At 32.1% G+C, this 5,486-nt stretch overlaps 1 pseudogene; it reads right to left on the bottom strand.

Moving 5' to 3' along the window:
* Positions 1-3,053: 3,053 nt before the first annotated feature.
* LOC143386171 (ubiquitin-conjugating enzyme E2 D3 pseudogene) lies at positions 3,054-3,399 on the bottom strand (annotated as a pseudogene).
* Positions 3,400-5,486: the final 2,087 nt, after the last annotated feature.

The raw sequence follows: 5,486 nt of genomic DNA on the forward strand, positions 1-5,486 counted from the left end.
ATACACAATACACAATTCATATTCCCCCATCCTATCAAGTGGTTGTCAAAAGAAACACGCCATTACCTTTCCCACATATTGAGGTTCGGAGCCCATGTACTCCTCCAGCACAAAAAAATTGATTCCATACCCAGCCATGTTTAACTCATTGGAAATGTGATCATCGCCCTGGCAGATGAATAACATTTTCTCTTGGTTCTGTGCCTAAAGTCTGTTGTGGCTGTGGTTGAAGTGGTGTTAGGAGACATCCATCAAACAGGATCCAGAGAAGCAGGGATAAACAGTTCCTTGTAAGCATTGGCAAAGGCTTTCCTATAGCAGAGTACTAAAAACTCCAGTGCTTAATATAGAATTCTGGAATCCAGGTTTGAGGTGCCTGTGGTCTTCACCACTTAGATTTCTGTTTTATTGCAGAAATGATAATCCAGGCATTAATCCTTTTGAAGCTTTTGCTTTATTATATTACATCTAAGGGGACCTATGAAATAGAACAAGAAAGATACATTAAATTAATAAGACTTCAGAATGATATCATCAAAATTGTCATTGTATCTCCCAACATTTAAAGAAACTAAAAGGAAAAACTTTAAAGTACTATCTTGGGAAATATTCAGGGCTATTCAAACTGTTGTAAGTTGAATAAATTATATAAAATTTTTCCAGACTTGAAAAGTTATAAATTAAAATAAAACAAGATGAGTTACTTCAAACAATAATATGTTTAAATTTAATTATCATTTAAAGGAAAGAACACAGATAACTGTTTAAAAGTGAACAATAAGAAAAGGATTTTGTAACTTCAGCACTAGTGACATTTGGGGGTGGATCATCCTTTGTTTCTTAGAGACCCTTTATACAATTTAAAGTTTTTAGAAGCACCTCTTTATGTACTCTAAAGATGAAAGTATAACTTATCCCATTCCCAGTTATGACAACCAAAAATATCTGCAAAGTTTGAAAAACTTTTCCTGACAGAAGAAAAATAGGTCAAGATGGAGAAGCAAAGATTTGAAGAAGGAAAAACAAACAAACATAAACCCCCAAACTATTATTTTAAAGTATAGAGATTCCTAAAGTAAGAGAACTGAAAGAAAATAATTACAAATGTAAAATGAATAAAAATATCTCACTAAACCTCAAATGATTGATAAATTCATATTGTTATAAGAACTTTTAAACTTTAAGTAGAAAACGTGCTTCACCAGATTAACTGTACTAGAAACGTTGAATGTATAGGAATAATTTTGTAGATAAGGTGCAGTGTAGAGCAAATGTGAATCCCTATGGCCAGGGGCAGGGGATATCTATTCTGCATTTAGGTATAATGACATTTGAACTTTCCTTTATAATAAGCATTTTTTTTTTTACTTTTGCCTAATGTTCAGTGACTAAAGACATTATGTGTTAGTTTAAAGAAAATAGACAGGGACTTTAGATAGTCCCTCTAAAATCATAAACAGAAAATAACCAGTCAAATAAATAATTATAAGCAAAATATTCCAATAATATGAAAAAGGCAACCCAAATATCCTGACAACTTAACTTAGGTGAATAAAATCCTTCTTTAGGTGACAATTTCATTGAGAGCTACAATAGGATCATTCCTGTGTTTTACGAGCAGGTATGTGGAAAATGGTGTTGTTCCAGGGAGGATTTATAGCATTAGGGCCACAAGGCCCAGAGCCTATGAGGGTTTCAAGAGCCAAAAATGTTACAGGCCAGAAAATATACATAATACTTTCTAAAGAAGAGAACTGAAACCAAAGTTAGTAATGGATTGATTAAACATCTATAAAAAATGGAAATTTTTGTCAACCAATCAGTTTTAACTAAGGCCAATACATACTCAGTCATGTATCATAATTAAAATGTATAAATAATTCTTCACAAATATTGTAATTTAAACATTTGAAGTGGGAGCAGTTCATTACACTTGAGATAAGATGTGCAGTGTGCAGTATCCAAAAGTTATGCTCTGGAAGTATTCTATAAGGACATTCCTAAAATAAAAAGCACAAAGAGGCATGACATTTTCTCTATTACCCAAAGGAGTATGACTGTCAAAACATAAATAGTATATATTTTATTACATTTGTAATTGTGGTGAATATATTTTATTACGTTTGTAATTGTGGTGGAGTGATGTTTCTATAATGTTAATTACACCTACATTGTCCATTATGGTAACCACCACTTACACGTGGCTATTTAGTAAAAAAAAAAAATGGTGATAAGGGAATGTACTCTACTTTTAAACTATACACTGAATTTCAGAAACTTAGGATGAAAAATAATGTATAATATCTCACTATTAAGTTGTATATTTATTACTTGTTAATACAACAACATTTTAGATCAGAATAAATAAATATATAGTAAAATTAATTTCACCTATTTATGTTTGCTTTATTTAATGTATGAAATAAAAAGTTAAACCTACATAGGCAACTCAATTATGCCTTACATTATTTTCTGTTGGAAGGCACTAGTTCACATATTAGAGTTTACAATCACAAACTTTGACTGAATATTATTCTTAACATTCAAAGGCAAATACCTAAAATGAAATATGTTTGTAGGAACAATGCATTAGGAGGTTAGAGAAAAGATGAATCTATTTTGAATGATCATAGTAGGCATATTTTCCTCATCTGTTTTTAAGTTTAAATTGCTAATGTTAACTTGTGAAATGTATTATTGACTTAAACTTTTTATTTATTCTGTTTCTTCTCATACCCAACTCAATCCTAGTCCTATCACATAGGGGAGATAAACATGAAGAGGAATTCCAGAACTCTAACTTCTCCTTCTACTATAAGTAATTGTGCTTCTGCCTTCTTACTTCCGTGACATTTTTCTCCTCCACTTTTTTTGAGATGTGAGGTTCTGAAACCCAGAGTTTAGAAAGCATTCACATCTAAGTTCAATACTCAAAACAAATATTTTCTGTTGTATATTTCCAATACATTTAAAACTTGCATCACTTTTTTTAAAAAAAGTAATTTAAAATTTATTCCAGCTATAATGCAAGTTATACTGACTTTAAGGTACCATCACATGGCATACTTTTGAGTCCATTCCCAAGATATTCTGTTGTGCTTATGTCTGTTTTATGGATCTGTGCAATATCTGGCACTAAAGGGTCATCTGGGTTTGGATCACATAGCAATGAAAAATGGATAAAAGAACTTTAGAAATAGTTAAAGCAAGAGACCATTGTGATCTTAGAATATCAAGACAAATGTTGCCATTACTGTTAATATTTGGATAATAAATTCTTGTTGTAAATGCAAACTTAGCTGGTTTGAAGAGGTAGTCTATAGGAAAATGAATTGTCAAAAAGAATACACCACACTGATATGGGCTGTCATAAGTTCCCATAATTGTATCTTGCCAATGAATTAGAGCATTTGTTTTTAAGTTGAACATTGGGTTATATTCACCCTCATTACCATTAGAGGTTAAAAGTGTTTAAAAGATGAGTTTTCATCTCCTATGGAATAATAAATAAGAATTTCTAATCTACCTATGTTCTCCTTCTCTGTAGTATTAGAACATGGTTCTGTGATATGAAGTAATTAGTTCACAAATAATCAGTAAGTAGTAAACAGTATAAATATAACATGAAAAGCTTGTTATATCATAAGTCAGTTTTCCATAAAATTTAAAACTTGCATGACCAAAAATGGCAACTAAATGCAAAATATATGCATAAGGCTGAATTTAACTGGAGCCACAGGAAAAATCACTGTGGAACATAATGTTCATTTCTCTCCAGTTCACATTCGGTTCGTTCTTTTGACTCTCATAATAACATGCTTTGTTTCTTCCACATTTTTGTGTCTATCTCTCTTTCTCTTTTCTTAAGTAGTCTATTACTTATATCCATGTAATTAAATCTTTTTTAAAGAGAGAGAGATTTTTTTTATATTTATTTTTTAGTTTTTTGTGGACACAACATCTTTATTTTATTTTTATGTGGTGCTTAGGATCGAACCCAGTGCTCCATGCATGCCAGATGAGTGCATTACCACTTGAGTCACATCCCCAGCCCCATTATTAAATCTTTATCTTTTTTTTTACTAGTATATTTCCATTTGTTCCATTTCTATGACCAAATATTTGGTACTAAAAAACATGTAATGTTACAGCACTAGTATGCTAACAGGATTGGATGGTGACTGGGGATTCTGAAAGTGCTCCTACAATGTAACTAATCCACCTAAGAAGTGCTAAACTAGTCCTGTGACTTGCACTAACTGCTGTACTAAGAAAAAGGCAAGTTGTTCCCAGTAACTGCAAAGCTGCAGGGACTCTGAACTATGGGTGTTGTCCTAGGTTAGACAGGATTGGCATCCTATTTGACTCACTTGGCAACTCTGTATGTCAGAATAGTTCCAGGATTGGTTTCACTAAAGATAAATAATTCTAACTAATTAATAAAAGAATGGGCCTGAGAACTATATTCATCTTAGGTGTCATGTTAAAAGAAATCATATCATGGTTTTACGCTAAGTAACAAGTAGCTTTTGACTATGGAATAAAGTCACAATGTTCTTCTACCTGTAGAGGATATAGATGACTCCATAAATATTTATAGATTTCTTTAGTCAACTAAAACATGTATAAGTACAACTACTAACTCATAATTATTTTGTGAATCTAACATCCATTTCAAGTCTGTAGAACTCTGCAGTCCTTTAATAATCAGTTGAACTGATATTTTTAGTGCATGATGGTGCTCCCCACATATCCAAGCCTCTGCCCTCAGCTGTCAGCCAGAGAGCTTTAAAAGTATAATATCACAACAATGAGAAAAAAAAATTGCAAGCAAATTGAAGGACTCTGGTTCTTAGTTGAACTGGAAACAACTATCCATGACATACAACATCAGCTAAACTATAAGGAGAAAATACATTGAGCCCCTGTATCAATGATGCTGTTATAACTTCAGAAAGTTCAGACTTATTGTGATGTATCATTGCTTTGTGTAAGCAGAAGAACCTCAAAGAAAACTTAATCATTAAAAAAGATATTGCCAGAGGGCTGTTTTATTCCATATATCGACTTCAGGCATAGTGTTTAAAAATCCATACTTGTCTAATATTACTAAACTTTGTGGAGCCAAAGTAGTTTTCCAAAGACTTCCTAAAACTGATTTGCATCTCTAGAAGCCAAATATACCTTTTAGCACAAAGGAGTGTTTAAAAAAATTCAAAAAGATCATATATCAAAGCAGGGGATGGTGGGTTGTAAAATATCTACGGACTGTGACATTTCCCTGTGTACCTCCAGAGCTGAGATATAGGGGCTATGGTTTGTGAAGCTATTTATTTAATTTTGTATATGTTTGCTTTTTAAGATAAATACTGATGAGGGGCCTTATTCATATGCATACTTAAAAATGCTTTTCAGGAAGCTTTTATTAACCTGACAGATGTGTTAATTATGGCTAACATTCTATGCCTACGTTCATTATTGGATAA

Source organism: Callospermophilus lateralis, unplaced genomic scaffold (genome assembly GCF_048772815.1).
Source record: "Callospermophilus lateralis isolate mCalLat2 unplaced genomic scaffold, mCalLat2.hap1 Scaffold_98, whole genome shotgun sequence".
Lineage (NCBI taxonomy): Eukaryota > Metazoa > Chordata > Mammalia > Rodentia > Sciuridae > Callospermophilus > Callospermophilus lateralis.